A 17,453-nucleotide genomic window follows, 5' to 3' on the forward strand; every position below is an offset into this window, starting at 1 on the left:
AAAACTAAGAAAATATTATTTGTTAATTTTGTAAAAAGATATTGAAATAAGCATTAATAGAACGAATAAAAAATAACTAATTTATCATGTTATTTAGGTAAAATCCCATGAATTTTGGGGTTTCAGGATTTGGGATATTTCATAGCTCTTCAAATCTGTACAATTCAACTCTAAAGCCCCTATTAAATTGGTGAAACTAACCACATACAATTATACATATATAACTAATTTCAGCAAAACTTAAGGTGTAATATCTCAAGTAGGAGTCATTACATGAGTGAAGTTGATCGCACGCATTTATTAATACCTTGACAGTCTCATCTTTTTATAACCAGCAAAGCTCTGTTAGTAGAGACCTTGAAGAACCATGTGATTAAAAAAGGAAGAATACTTATTAAAAGAACAAACACCAATTTCCAAGTCAAGTTCTCCAGTTTTTGTGATTAATTTCATGATTCACACCACTGCTTTCAAGTAATGCATAAATCAGTTGCATCAATGGTGTTTACAAATTTTAATACAAGATCTAAACAGCTCTGTGAACCACTTGAGCCACAGGTTTGCTAACCCTTGAACTTTCAAGAATCAGTGTTCTATTTCATCATTGTATAGTGATAATAAATTGCTCTGTGGATGGATCCCATTACTAAACTACTTCAACACATTAACCACAGCTTCTTGTATTCCTTCTGAAAGACAGGTTAGCGAGAGAGGTGTACCCAAATATTTAATAGCATCGACCTACAAGTACAGAACACTGTCTACTGGTGTTTGTTGAAGCAGTCCAGGCACATGGCTGGGGTCCCGGGACAGCTACTGCAGTACGTCACCACTCTTCTCGATCGTCTTCCTGGCCTCGGTAGGTCCCAGCTGTGCGGACATCTGCCGATAACATCCGATACACCTTTTCCTCACGGCACACGCATAGCCCGATCTCTTCTGCAAGACGTGTCGCTCATAAGGGTTTCCACTGGCTGCACAATATCAATGTCAATAATAAATCACCTCATGTGCAATTTTTCCCTAAGTTGTACTGTACTGTAAGGAAAATCAGATAATCAACAGAAGAACTTCCGACCCAAAATTACCAACATACTTTCTCTGAAACATACAAAATTTCGTTCCGAAGAAATGTTGATTACTTCAGAACTAAAATAATAACAAAGAATAAAATTTAGAAAATTTTGATGAAATCTACGTGTGAATATGCCCCTAGCTGCTCCTGCAGTCAATAACCATTATTTGTAGGACCCTCCTCACTGTATTAGGTCGGATACTCAGAAACTAGGTTAAACAAAATTTTGGTGTGAATAATTAATGACAAAAACATGTTTCTTTCAAGCAAGGAGTTTGCCAGTAGATCCAACATATATTGATCTTTATTTTACAGTGCATTTTATCATATGGTTTCATTTGTTTATCTAAGTCAATCATTGACAAAATTTTTGCCTGGATTTGATTTGGTTCATCAAGACTCTAGGGTTCTGAAAGTTTTGTAATTCTGTGTAGTAAGAGTAGTGTTGTTCAGGCAGATTAACAAACATTAAGAGTAATTGAGTAATTACACAAGCCCAACCATTTAAAACGGGTAACAATTTTCTGCTAAAAGTGTAGCTTACTACAATAAATCATTTAAATTACATATCAAAATCAAAGAAATACAATAGTATCAAAATATAGCGTTTCTGTAAGTTAATTTAAATAGTTTCATGAAAGAATTTCCTTTGAGATAAGTATTTTGAACCACATTAAAGAATCACTATACCTCAGAGCTCTGTAAAATCACTCTAAAATCCTAGATCCTCTACAAGACCTTTACAGGATCTATTTCATTTATCCTTAAGATTAGCAGTTGAGAAGATTTATTTAGCTCTTTATAATATCAGCAACATGAATGGAAACTGGGAAAAGGGTGGAAATAGGTGAGGAACATGTATGAGAAAGGCAATTACAATCTTTATGAACATTAAAATATGTTTATAAAAAAGCTGTTTCAATATATTTTCAATAATTCTAATCTTTTAAGAAAGACTTTTGTTAGTCATATGTTCTCTACTTTTGTTAAATCTGTTTATAAATCTACGAATCCAAATATGGAAATGAATAAAAACTATTGATAAAAAAATCCCTCCTAAATTTGGGCAACAAACTTGTGTACTTTCGTTGCCAGCAATATAAACTCTTATACAACAGAACATAAACTATATTTCACGAAACAAGAGACAAACAACATAACATAAACATATTCTCCAGCAGACTCTAGCATTACTGCGCCAGATTTATCTGATGTTACCTGATTCCCAACATAACATATTGGGCACCATATCCTGATCTTCAACCGCACTCAGCTTGGGCCAGAAAGTGAGCCTAACTAAATGTTAATCTGTGTTATTCTGTAGACTTGTATACTAAGGTACTGGTCATGGTCATAAAGATAAGAAATAAGGGGAAATGTTACTGTTGCCAAATTGTCTTGGTTGGAAGAATATGCTAATCTTCAAAGGCATAAAGAAACTGTGAATTGGTCTCTTTGTTTTAACTGAGTAGTTACGTTTTTCTTTATGAACCTATATATGTTGGCAACTAGTTATGGTTAACCAATAAACATGTAAAATATAACTGTCCTTCAACATTAATCCTATATCCATGAATTATATTACTCACTATATAATAGTACAATCCTTCAATATTTCGACATAATGTTGTTCTCAAAAAGGATATCAAAATAATGTATACAAACAAACAACAACTATTATTTATTTCTATACATTATTTAGATATCCTATTTGACAATGACATTATGTCGAAATATTAAAGAATTGTACAGTCTTTTTCTTTTATTCTTAGTAGAAATCTCTGTTCCGTTATATATATATATATATATATATATATATATATATATATGTGTATATATATATATAAAAAACCAATGTATATATAAAAGTATACCAATTTCTTTTGAAGTGGTAAAATTTCAATAGCATTTTAAGATTCAACGTTAATCCTATATTATGAATTATATTATTGGCTATATAATAAATATATATATATATATATATATATATATATATATATATATATATATATAGCATAATATAGGATTAACATTGAATCTTAAAATGCTATTGAAGTTTTACCACTTCAAAAGAAATTGGTATACTTTGCACAAGAGTAATAATTGGGTTTGAAATAACAAATTTATGACTCTGTAATAATAGCGCACCAATCTTTTTCTGTTTTTCTATGATAAGAAACAAACTCATATTTTAAAATTTGTTACTTAAATTATGAATGCACAATGTTTATGTTCTTCCTCTCAGCATCTATGAAAAGGTGACAACGTTCTACAACATCATATTTCTTATTTTGATTTATAATTCTTACTCTCCTCCCCTGTTATTATGGTCCAGATATCTCAAAGATAAAGGTGTAGTAGTATGTGCAGTACTGAAGATGACGAAAAAATCTGACAATTGTTAGTCAAAAAGATGGACATCAATTATTAAAAAATATAAACTATAATATGTCTTATACACTAGCACTGTGTAAACATGGGTGGTATGGGGCAAGCATTGTGTAAGTACTACCGTCTATGACACTGCCTCGGATAGTTTACACACGTTTCTGAAACATTTTCTTAAATTGCTTCTTGCCTTTTTTGACAGCAAATTTTAGTGAATGTTACATTGTTGTTGAGTTTTGTTGTTGCTAGGGAAAAACTGTGCTGAAACTATTGAACATTCATTTATTACAAGGATAGTGCTACGCAAAAAACTGAAACATTCAGTTGTTTCCCTCATTTGAAAGAACATAAAATGTCCATCACAAACCCACACTAGCTGTCAGTAGACGTAAATGTCTAAACAATTTGTACAAATGTGCTTGTAAGTCAACAGCAGATCACTAAAGAAAAGATATAAGTTTTGTAAAATAACTTTAAGCTCGGTTCAATCACAATTTTGTCACACAATATGGAAAAAAGGTCATTCTAAAAATTTTTACTTGGCATTTCAAAATTTGTCAATTTGTTCTTTTAAGATTACCCTTGAGTAATTAAAAGAAACATAATTGAAAAATTGAATAAATGAATACATGTATACTCATATCCAAACACTCGAGCCACCTTAGTCTCTCACTTGTTTAAAATGCTCAGCTCATAAATTACACACTCAACTTTTTTTATTACTTTAACTAAAGTAAATTTTTTATATGACTGAACATTTATTTTAGTTTCTACATTTTAAGTATATTTATTTGAACCAAAGTTCAATAAGCAGCCTTAATGTGTTGAAACCGTTGACACCATTAAAATATTCTTGTAACACTGTTTTTTCACATTTTTTTAAAACCGATTTTGAATAGAGGGAGGTAAAACTATCAAAGTTTTAGAAAAAATATTTAGTAACCAAACACTCCTACACAAAATAAATGGAAATGAACTATTTATAAATTACCTTCAATGTCAGGTATGGTTGTAACAAGCCATAAATTTGGTTGAGAACTATATTTTTAATTACTTCCCCATAAGGGAAGTAATTAAAAAAAAAAGGGGGGGGGAAATAAGGGGAAAGTATTTTGATAATACAAAACACATCAGATTGTGATTATTAACGTGAGTAATCTTTTTATACCAACGAATAGTGGTTTCATGAAAATGTTTGTCCATAAATAAGTACTTATGACTCAATGACCAAAACAGAAAATATAGACAAACAAACGGCCAATGTAGTTAAACCAACAAACTGCCTGATTTTACAGTTATATTTAATACAGAATTTTATTATATGGAGCAGAGACGTGGACGTGGACTAAAAATGATTTAAGCAGATTGCAAGCTGCAGAAATGAGATTTTTAAGAGGGATAGAGAAGACTACAAGAAGAGATAGAATAAGGAACGAAATAACTAGAGAAAGATTGAAGGTAGTTTCACTGCAAGAGACAATGGAAGGAAGAAGAATACAGTGGATGGGGCATGTGAAGAGGATGGGAGATAATAGAATGCCTAGAATAGCACTGGAGAAGGAGGAAGGAGGAAGAAGACCAAGAGGAAGACCGAGAGGAAGATGGGAGGACCAAGTGTGGAAAGACATAGAGAGAAGGGGACTACAGAAAATACAGGTGGATGAAGAGGAGACCTGGAACGATAGACTAAAGTGGAGGAGGCTGTGTACGACGACCCGTGAGAACGGAAACGTCTGACGATGATGATGATGATGATTTAATACAGAACTGTGTATAAGTATAAAATGTGTAAGGAATTTTTAACTTGTAAAATTTTCAAGTAAAAAAATACTTCATTTTTTAAATATTTCTTTAATTATGGATTCTTGCATTAAAGCTTAACACTACTTGTATATGACAGGTTACTGACCCCATAAAGATAGTTGATAAATTATTAACATGTAGAACTGGGCATGAGCAGTAACACCACTTCTTGTTTGTTGAACTTGAAAATGGGAACCAACTCCATTTCCTCTTCTTAACTTATCTAATACAAAAAAATAAATAAAAATCATTGGGAAATGTTTATTAGGCCACAAATTTGTTTTGAATACAAGACAAAACATATTCCTATACATTGAACAAAATAAACTGTCTCCTTTACATAATTAATCTTGGTTATTTATAAGCCCAACATAATGAACATAAAATGTTAAATCATTGAATTCTTTGTTGCTTTTTCATTTTATCTCTACAAAATAGTTTTTTTAAGCACAGTTAAATAATTTTTGAAAACAAAACTCAAAAAGCTTAATTGCCAAAACATAATTCATAGATTTTTTTTGTTTTTATTATTAAATAAGTTAGGTGTTACTTTCTTTCACTGGTTATGCATTAACCATGGACTTCTATTACAAAATCTTACTTAAATAATTTACAACAATGAACAATGTCATAATAAAAGTGCACATGCAAGAAACAAATGATATTCCAGGGCTAGCTTATAGAAACAGAAATGCGTTAAACTTAATTATATTACACTAGAGTGAATAAGCGGTGAATAAATTACCTCTGCCGGAAAGAACTGAGCATGTCAATAACTTTTAATTGAAGTAAAGTATTAATATTTGATTTAAAAATTCATTCTATCGAAGGCCTATTTGTCTACTTTTGATTAAATACAATAAAACATATTTAAAACTGTATTATTTTAATATTTTGTATAAACCAGTTTATTTATATAACATTTATTTTTATAATTTTCTGGTATTTAATGCTTAAGTTTTTAATCTAAAATACAATTTTTTTTATACAAGCTTTATCATTTCAAAACCCTTATGCTACTGTTATTTTTATTGTTTGGGAAATGTACCTGTTTCTTGACTAATAGAACAGAGATCTTTTTTAACACATTCGCCACAACAAATGATAGACATTTTGCCTCCTTAAAACCCCAACAAGACCCACTGGAGGCGATACTTGCCTTGCATACACACTTGGTTTTAATTAAGTCATGGTTTAGTGTAGTGGGTTGGATGACTTTGTCCCTATATAAAGAAGTGTTTTACATTGTGCTCCACCAGTTATGCATATTGAGGTTTTAATGTAAGCACAGTGTGAAATACTGACAACTGTGACTGAAATAAAATACAACTCTTTATCAATTCAAGGATTTCAAATCAGTTCATAAAATCAAAATGTATTGTCACCAATATTTGTAAAATACTAATGAAGAATGTTGAAGGGATGATAGATCTAAATAGATTGTAGATTTTATATTACATCCTTTACAATACATAATAAATCATCATAAAATACATCCCTTATAGACAATTTTCTCTCAACAAAACAATAAACAACGTAATTTTAAGTAGAAAATTGTATTATGACAGCAATTAGTATATTAGAGTTTTCTAGAGTGCGCCACCAGTGGCTCACATAGGAGTGGACGTGGTAAATCAGTGAAATATCATCTGATAAAAAACATTTTTGCTAGAAGATTTGCTTCAATTTCTATTATTTTGTTTCTACCTTCTACTAATAGATTATAGTTTTTACATGATTTATATTCAATTAAATAGGTATGTGAGGGATAAAAATAAAACTGAATGATCAAATTTCAATTAATTTATTGTAAAATATGTATCTTAGTAACAAAAAAGTGAACATTTTCAAAAATGCAGCACATAAATAAAAAATTTAATACAGAGTTATTATTATTATTATTATAATTAAAGAAAATAAAACAGTGGAAATGTGTAAATATAATTCCAAAATAAACGTAAAACTAATATATCAAATACAATGTACATTAACAAATGCAAAATAGGTAGTTAAGAAAATAACAAAATGTGAATTAAGCATAGACAAATTATTATGACAATGAGATAATTATAATATAATTAAATTTAAAAAAGACAAATAACATCAATTTGTTAAGCAAAATCATTAATACTTTTAATTATTAGTTAAAATTTATGTTTGATGGTAATATTACAAATAGTAATAACTTGCATACACATTTTGTACACAATTATACATAGGAATATAATTTAAAAAATTAGAAATAATAAAACTGGAATTTGATATTTAAATTAAAATATACAATCAAGAAAGATCAAGATTCTTGGAACTCTTGATTTTTCTTGCTGGATACACATTTATTATATAAAATACACTGTTAAAACAATTTATCGAACAAACCTAAATATTTTAGAAAATTTCTATATACACATACACGCACGCACGCACGCACGCACGCACGCACGCACGCGCACACACACACACACACACACACACACACACAAGAAATTCAGAGCAATTATTTGATTAATAATGATTTATTTTACTATATCATCCAATCTTAAGAAATTAAGAAACATAAAATTTAGATATCAGAAAACCGTTGTGGACATTGCCCGAGGCATTCATGGGGTTTGAGTTTATTTCTAGATATTATCATGAGGTATCTATCTGTTGTTCTACCAGCAGTGTAGGTGGTGTCAAAGGTGCTACTGAGGCTCAACACTGATAGCATTGCGAATTTGGTGATCAGTATTTTACATTGACCAGATCATGTTGAATGATTTGGCATGAGAAAGTACCAATTACAAATGTCCTTGGCTATTAATATGCACTTTGAACGTCCTGCACCGCTGGCAGAAAAAGAAAACACCTCTTAAGATAGTATCTAAATTCAAGCTTAGACCACGTTAGCACCCTAATCTCGATGGGTATTGCATCGATTAATTAAATGAGATACAGATAAATTTACACTTTTATGTATTATTTATACCCTCAACTAGGCAGAGAATTGATGTGACTATCCTGTATCAATGCTACTGATGATGCTTGGACTCTGAACATTCTTATCGCTTGGTAATGTCACAATAGCTTTCCGGTACTTCACTTTCATTTTTCTTACTTTCTAAGGACTGCCTAATCTTCATACTAAACTAAATAAAAAATTGGTTTTGTCCCAATCAGCATTCTGAATGACCAAAAAAGCTATTTTTAAAAAGAATCTTTAGTTAAAAGAAGTCATAATAATTTTAAGACACCAAAAATAAATACTAAAATTGTACTTCTCTGCACTGGTTATATAAAGCAAACTTAATTATTTAAATAAATGTGTTTAATACTTAAATAAAATTATTTACATTTTTACACAGTTTAATATGAATGCACATAAAAATTATGAATAAATAAATTCATGTTAATAACAATAATTAAGAAAATTACATGTAAAAACTCTATATATTAAATTTTAAATTTTGTGAAAAACTACATAATATTTAGAAAATTGACTTATTTTATTATAAAAAAGTTATAAAAAACCACAATACTTTTATATACATGTCTAATGAAAATATCACATAGAAATTACCTCAAAGGTTCTATTTGTGTCTTTAAATATGTTTATACTTACCTTCTTCATGATTTAAAACTAAAGTAGAATATATTTCTTTTTGGAAATCAATGCAATAAGAGCAGTTGTAAACTTTTCCTTCAACTGACATTCTGTATAAGTCCTAACTGACTCAAGTATTTTTGTATATATTACTAGAAATGTTTAAAAATATAAATAGCTTACCTTAATATGGTAGTGAGTGTAAAATCTTGTGATTTCTTGTCTTTCTTTTGTCTTCATTTCAAACTTTTAAACGAGAAACTTGGAACGACTCATGCAGCCAGGTGAGTTAAAAGCAATAATAACTCAAATTACCATGTTTATGCCTGTTTTGGTGATAATTTGGATCTCACCAATTTTTTTATTTATATTCTGCTGGTAAAAAAATTTATACTTTATTGGGAGATAGTTTCTTTAACACTTTAGTCATCATAATTACTTTTAAACTAGTCTGTATGCTGTCTTCTCAGTTTATTTAAGACATTTTGAAAGGTGGGTCACTGCAATTGAAACAACTTCGTTGTGACGCCAATTCACTCGAGTAGTTATAGGACAAAAGTAAAAGTAGAAGATTTCACTGGAACTACCGTAACAACGCAACTATTGCAACAAAATGTTACATTTTGTTTATTAACAATTTTAACTATTAGTTAAAAAATGTTTTTACATATTTCAGTTTTATTATTAACATTTAATGTTGATCCTAATAAAAAAAACATTGATAGATTAATATGTTTAATATACCATAATAGTAGTATATAATATTAAACACAACAAAATTGAATTAACTTTGTAATAAAAATATTTTAATGCCACTAGTTAGTACAAATCTTTATAATTTCAACCTCAGATTATTAATTGCAAAATCAAGCAAATCGGATGTACACAATTTTGGACTAATAGAATTGTGCACAACGAGACATAGTGAAATGAATATAGCATTTCACTGTAAGAAAACCGTAAGCCAGAACCGTTCCACAGCTGTTCCAAACTTGTTGTGAGAACAAATCTCTCCCTGAGTATGCTATGGTACCGCTATTTTCATTTAGGTCACTAATAATAAAAAACTACATTATTTGTTTCCACCCAGATTCAACATCATGCGATCTAATAAAAAATTGGAAAAAGAACAATTCACCTACCTGTTGGAGACTTGAAGATCACTGCAAAACATGGTGGTAAAAAATCTATAATGGATTATTCACATTTCAAATTCATAAGTAACCTCTGTAAAGAGGTGTTTTATAAGTTCCCATATATGTCAAATTTTGGCCTATTTTGTAATAGTCAAATTATAAAATGGATAATGCAAAGTGGTTCCACATCATACTAAACACTATTATTACAAAGAGGAATCAAAGCATAGAAGAAGCTGATGAGATACAAGAAAGATCACATAGTTTTGAGACATAAGATAGTTTTTGTGGAGGTTGTGTTCAAATTAATTTCTCCCAGCATCATACTCGATGAAGTTGAATGTTATGTGTTGAAAGCATCCATCCATGTGTGTTTTGTGGAATCTTCAAACACTCAAATTGTGTCATCAATGTCAATTTCCAAGAAAAAATTATGACTGCCTCAGTGTTTTTAAAGATGAAGAATAACAAGAAGTCAGACATAGCAATATCAAGCAAATACAATGGGTTTTAGTACCATTTTTTCTTAGAAGCTCGCAATGTTTATGGAGCAGTTTGAGATGAGACATTTACATCATTCTCTAATGTTTCTCTAATATACAAAGATTGTAGACTGTTCCATCTTGCTGTATTACTCCTTACTCTGTTCTTCTTAGTCTTCATTACTCCAGACCTCCTATAGAATACAGCATATATTGAACATTCTTCATTGATCATTGTTTTTACGATTGTTAGAGTTGTATCGTCCTGAATCATTCAAAAGTGAATGTCTCACCTCAGTGGGTATGTAGAACCTACCACACATGACAATATTATAGGTAAACCGCTCACAAAGCAAATAACAGAGCAGCACCGTGCAACGCGGGACCCCCCTCTGGCGGGGGGATTGTGCCGAGCAGTGGTGGGGATTATCAGCTGTTTGGATTGTGTCTCGTTCACGCCATTTGTTTACACTGCATAGCTACTTAACTATGTGTGTAGGCCTCTACAAGTGTTGCTTAGCTCGTGTATACATAGACTCAATGGCATCTACACCTAAATTAGCGAGTTCTTCGGGTCGTCCACTTCACAGAAAGGCTCGTGAAATTGTGTATAATTTCTAGAAACACTTGAAAGACACAAAGGAACATTAAAAGTTAAAATTCAACCTAGTTGAGCCTGCAAGCAATGCAACTGGCATCTTTAATAAAAAGTATAGCAGCTGAGGGGAAACAATCTATGGCAAGGGGAACTTTGTCTTTTAGCACTCCCACAGGCAAAAAAGGCAGAAGTAATTTAAAAAATTGATGATGATTTTACAAAATGCATCATAAGAAGAAAAGTATATGATTTTTATGTACTGACAAAGACACCCCCTACATTAACTAAACTTAAAGCTCTGTTAGAGGAAGAAAATATGGTAAATGTTTTAAAGGATACCTAACAAATTTAACAAAAAATATTGGATTTAAATGGCTTAGAACTCAGTCAAATCGTAAAGTATTAATTGAACAGACTCATGTAGCAGGCTGGTGAGCAGTGTACACAGACAAAACATATGTTAACAAGTCACATGTAACCCCTAAGTGTTGACAGTCTCAATTCGAAATCGGGATAACAAAAGATGTTGGGAAAGGCCCAAGCTTTATAATAATTCACGTTAGAGGGTTAGCAGGATTTGTTCCAAATGCCTTAAGAATATGGCAGCCTGTTATAAGAAGAAGGGGAAAAAGTCAATGTGTCCCAAGACTATCACAATGATATGGAATAAAACAATTTTTCTAAGCGGGTCAACCAATGTCAATAATCTTTATATATATATATATATATATATATATATATATATTTCTTGTGTTCGTGTGTATGTGACTGAACTCCTCCTTAACGACTGTACCAATTTTGGTAAAATTTTGTGTGTGTTTTCAACGGAATTCGAGAATGGTTTAGATTCACAATTTGGTCCACTGGAAAATGTTTTTTTAATCAATTTTTCATTTGTAAGTAGTTGTTGATTTTGGAAAGTTTTACATTGGATCCAGCAGACTTCACTATGACACGTAATACAAAGTGAACTGATGTTTAACAGCTGCTAACACTTTCAGCTGAAGTTCATCAAAGAGGCAGAAACATTTGTTTACATTTAAAATTTAGAAAATTGTTATTGTAAAGTGCTTGATTAGTAGTGTAATGCAGGTTACATGGAAGACGTCATTGCCTAATTTTAAATTTAGGTTGCATCAATAATCAATAAACTATCTAATGCAATGAAAATACTATAAAAAAAATCCATATACTATTATGAAAACAACCTCATTGTACAAATCCGTGAATGTTTGCACATAAGGTAATCGAATTTGGTTAGATCGAAGGTAAATGAAAAGAGCCGAAAGACGACACGTTATGATCGAAATTGGTTTTCGTTGATACATTTTCTTGAAGGCACATTCCTCGATAATACTGGAAATATCTTAGACAGAAAATTAATTTTAACAGACCGAATTTGATTCTTTATAACCTAATTAATTTACCGAGATTCATCCATATAAATAATTCTTCTGAATAACTTATCAACACCTAGCAAAAACCAGGAAAGATAGAGACGGGAAATATGGTACATACCTTCATAATGCGTCCAAGAAGGAACGACTATCAATTATCTCAGTAATGTTTAGAATGTGATAGAAAAAAAATACGTGAATATAGTGTACTGTTTTTTAACGGGAAATTGCGTGTGAAGCCACGGGCAACTGCTATTATAAATATATGTTTTTTTCTACATATTCTTCAACCCTTGAAATATTTTTTCCATAGGATTGGGAGCTTTAATATTCCATCATGTTAATGCCTTGAAGGTTCTCTTAGCCATTTGAGCACAAATGCCTCCAAGCACTTCTTTGAGTGGTACAAAAAGATGAAAAGCCACAAGGTAACTTGTCTGGGCAATAGGGTGGATGTTCCAGTGTGACCGTCCTTTTGCAACCATTTTTGTCTCGTGGCATTCCAAATGTAGCTTGGCATTTTCATATAGAAGAAAATTTCTGGCTGATTACTGGTTCCTTTTCCTTCAAAATAATAATTTTGAGGCATCCAGTACTTCACAATAATATTGTTCATTAATTGTGCATTGATTATGTAAAAAGTCAATATAATTAAACAAGATATTGTTGCCATTACCTTTCAAGCAGACAATTGCATGTTTGCCTTCACCGATGCCTTCTCACAGCTCTTGCTACACTCCATACTCACATTTTTTGACTTAAGTGTGTAATGGTGGTGTGTAAGTTTTATCACATACATAGGTATGATTCAAAGAGGCCTTATATTCTTGTTGAAACTGATTGAAGAGCGACTACAAAACCTCCAATCGTTGCTTGTAATCCTCCGATAATAGACACAGAGTCCAAGTAGCGGGCACCTTGTGGTATCCCAAGTCTCCTATCACGATCTGTTGGACACTCCCGTAACTGATATTGAGTTTTTCAACAAATTCAAAAAGAATTATGTGCCAATTGCCCTTTATTAGATTTTGGACTGTCTCAATGTTGTCCTTGGATGATGATCATGGCTCTCCTTTTCATCTTTTTAACAGTTGAACTCATCTCTTCCTTCGCCAAAAACTAGATGATCATAATCCACTGCAGCTCCAGAGACATGCACTTCCCATTCACTTATCATTTGTTTTGATTGTGAAGGGATCCGAGAGAGTTGCAGGATACAATACTAGATCCTCTCCCTAACAATACAGGCTACCTGCACACCAACTGACTGTAAATCAGGAACTGTTTCGGAATTTTTTAGGACAACCACATTATTTAGTTCTATTTAAAAAAACACTTATTGGTTTAAGCTCAATAATCTTCTATAACATAATTTTATAATTCCCTTGCCCTACCAAATACCGAATTGTTTGTATTTCATAGGACTTCTATTGTATATATATATATAGATAGATAGGACTACAGGAACTATTCAAAAAATAGATTACGTTTCACTCTAAAGCCGCTAGGGACGGGACTATCGCAGTATCAGACTATCAAAATACACAGTAATCACCCATACTTGCATATACAATTAGCTCACATTTTTAACACTTGAAATTTGAATTGAGTTTTAGAAAAGAGTAATATGTGTAGACAAGGACAGTGGCGCAACAAATGGGAATATAAAACAATGGAAACAAAAATATAAGCACACTGTTTATAAAATACAATGTAAGGTGGCAGACACAACATACATGATTTTTCAATACATATTGCAAAGGTTCTAATCAGAGCGGATTTTTAATCTTTATTATTATACTCTGACCAAATATAAATAAGATTGCTTGTTTTAGTAACATTTTAGGTAACAGGTTTACTTAATATAATTGTTGATTTATTAGGATTCAAAAAGTTTGACAAACTTTTTCAGGAAGTTAAACATACTTTGGTGGTGGACTACCTCAGTTTATTCACAGATAATACATGACATTTGACTAGTGTGATTCATACTAATCTGGGTGGAAAACTCTAACTACACTATTTCTGCTGTAATATAATTTGACAGTCAGCAATGTTTTTTTTTTTTAAATTAGTATTAAAAAAGTTTTAATTACTTATTGCCTCAATATATTTGTACAAATTATACTACAGATGTACTATTAGTACATGATTGTGCTAATAATCTATTTTTACGCTTAGCAAAATTATTTTGGAAATGCTTAAGTTTATTTTTATGTAGACTACAGTACTGTACCTAATAAATTATTCAGTTACCTTATTATTTAATTCAACATGTTTGTTAGAAAGTTGATGAAGAAACTGATAAAATTATTACAATGTAATTAATATTAAAATATATTTTAAGAAAAGAAACAGTAGTTAAACATTATTTTATCAAAAAATGTGTTACGATTACTCAGTAAGCATTTTCTTCTGAAAGCCAAAACCACAAATCGTTTATTGGTAAAGAAAGTTATTTTCTTGAAGAATTTTGTTATCAAACAAACATTAAAACACATAATTTTTATTTAATAGAAGATATAAAACAAAATTATGAATGTGGAAGTACTGAACACTACACACTGACAAATGATAGCATTTCAAAATTGTTATATCAATCTGAAAATGTTATGAAAACCTTACCAATACACATATAAACATGAATGCCAGTTTACTCAATATCTCCGCCTTCAATATACTAAGACAAGTTAAACTTATACATTGTTAACTAAGTTCCTAAATATGGTGAAGCTTAGTTCTAAACTATTGCCAATTCATGATTGCATATTTTGCAAAAATGTATTTATTTCATTTTGATATTAGGTGATAAAGTATTTAAAAAGAATATTTGATGCTGTAATTTCAGTTAAGTGTTTAGTTCTCTTACAAACTGCATCAAAGCTAGGTATATATCTTTTTCAATATTGAGAACACTGTCAAAATATTACAGCAAAAATAAAATAAAATTTTCACTCACCACCTGCCCACTCTTAGACCTGAAACAGTCAAGAGACAAAATATTAACATCTTGAAGACTAAACATTATTTTTTTAAATCAAACATAAATATAGGGTGTTAGTAATGCGTTGTATTTTTATATTATATGGCCTAAAAGTACTATTTGTTGATATTGAAACATTTATTGTAATGATGGACAGTATAAAAATAAATCTGATATGTTTCCAAAATAAGTCTTAAATGTAAACAAAATTAAATGGAATATCAAACTTTTTATAACATACTTGTGCACATGATACCAAACTTAATCTAAATGGTACAGAGAGAGAGGGTGGGTGATAGATTTCACTATGGGAGGAGAACAACCCAGCAGGGATCACTTCTGACTGGTTTATACCTTCCAGTTGAACCTACCACTGAGCACAGCAAAAACCGATGTGTCACTTAAATCTGGGCAACCTTATGGATGTCCAGGAGCGGCACATCACTAACCACAAAATAATGTCGAGATTCTGGGGTGCAAGGGTAAATCGATAGGTCTAGTCTACTGTGGGAGATGACTGTTGGGGAGTTTGGTGGGATTCGTTCACTAACTATCACAGGTTCTTACTAGCCTCAACAAGAGTGTTGCACCCCCTGCCTACTTTGACTGGAGAGGCTGGTTCAGAGCTGGCCTCCCCTTCTTCCGGGAGGACATGACTTTGAGATTAGTGCCCTAATTCTTCTTCATGGATCTTGATAGGAGGCAGCCCTTACCTCTTAACCTTACCCATCCTGAATATCCTGTCACTCCGGAAGCAGTGCTAAAGTTCTTATAGAACTAAGTGCAATTTATAAGCTTCTTGTCCTGTGAGAAAAAAATGTGGAGAGAACACAATATAAGAACCAGTTTCATTTCAACAACCTCGAATTTCGTCCTATTATACAATTACATTTTTTCTTTATTTTTAATCACAAAGTTTTGAAAGATGTCTATTATTTTTAAATTAGTTACTTACATTCAGCTAAAATTTGAAAATTTTACAGAAAAAAAAGGATTAATATACTTTATGGGTAGGCATTATTCTTACAGAATAAAGTAAGATAACCAGACAATTAAGTTACCATGCTATGGGCTCATTTTGTCTCACTAGCAAAGCGCTAATATTTCAAAAGAAGGTACTAAGAATTTCATGTAATGCAAGTTTTAAGATCAGGTTCAGTCCACAATTTAATTAGTAACAAACAACTTGCATCTCAAGTATTTTTCTGTTGGCCTCTTTTAGACTAGTTCAAGACGAACACCAAATTTGTTAATATAGAAAGCTATATCTTTACTTCACCATCTATTATGCCACTTCTTTACCTTTGGTTCACGTCATTGATTAGTTTTACGTAAGTTTCTTTTAATATTACTATTTAGCATAGCAATAAACTTATCATATCTTTTGCATCAAAGTTAGCTTTTAAATACTTATTTAATATTATTTATATGCCCAAAAATAAATCTCAAAGAATAGGTTAGAAAAATTATTTTGTTAGTAGGCCAACTATCGTAGTACTTTCTGATTAAATGGAAGCCCCTTCAGAAGACAAAGTAGCTGTTATGGTTAGGCTAGTAACTGTAAATATTATAGAATATGTTTTTTCTTCACATTTAGATAGTAATTAAAATCGGAGAAGTTATGTTTGGCTGGTAGCATGCACCGAGATGGTCAAGGTTATTTGTCATTACGGTAGTCTCTGCGCAAACGCAAACCTGTCCATGAGGATATAGTGAGATTGTTTGTTAATTCAGAAGGAAAGATGTAATGTTTATTAATTTTAATTATTCAATGTTCAATTTCTCCTTCATCCAAAATTTGATAAGCATATTTGTTATACCTTTCCAAACAAAATATTGTTATTACTTTCTTCTACTGATAATTATATCAAGGTATTTTTAACGTTCTTATATTAGTATTTATTTTATTGAACATTTTTTTTTATTCAAATCTGATGATAGTATGTTTGAAGTTTTTGTGTTGTGAAGAATTCTTGTAATTTTTCAGCTACAATAGTTTTTTCCA

At 31.0% G+C, this 17,453-nt stretch overlaps 2 protein-coding genes across 13 annotated transcripts in view; one reads left to right on the forward strand and one right to left on the reverse strand.

Annotated features, from left to right (window-relative positions):
• LOC124356129 (longitudinals lacking protein, isoforms A/B/D/L-like) overlaps nt 1-17,453 on the forward strand; it is a 605,681-nt gene that overhangs the window by 337,070 nt on the left and 251,158 nt on the right. The window lies entirely within an intron of this gene.
• LOC124356131 (zinc finger protein 436-like) overlaps nt 1-17,453 on the reverse strand; it is a 235,532-nt gene that overhangs the window by 213,846 nt on the left and 4,233 nt on the right. For all 8 annotated transcript variants that reach the window (XR_006921815.1, XR_006921814.1, XM_046807290.1 and 5 more), the window contains one exon: nt 15,425-15,443. The gene's annotated coding sequence lies outside the window, so the exon portion shown is untranslated. The remainder of the gene's footprint in view (nt 1-15,424; nt 15,444-17,453) is intronic.

Source organism: Homalodisca vitripennis, chromosome 2 (genome assembly GCF_021130785.1).
Source record: "Homalodisca vitripennis isolate AUS2020 chromosome 2, UT_GWSS_2.1, whole genome shotgun sequence".
Classification (NCBI taxonomy): Eukaryota; Metazoa; Arthropoda; class Insecta; order Hemiptera; family Cicadellidae; genus Homalodisca; species Homalodisca vitripennis.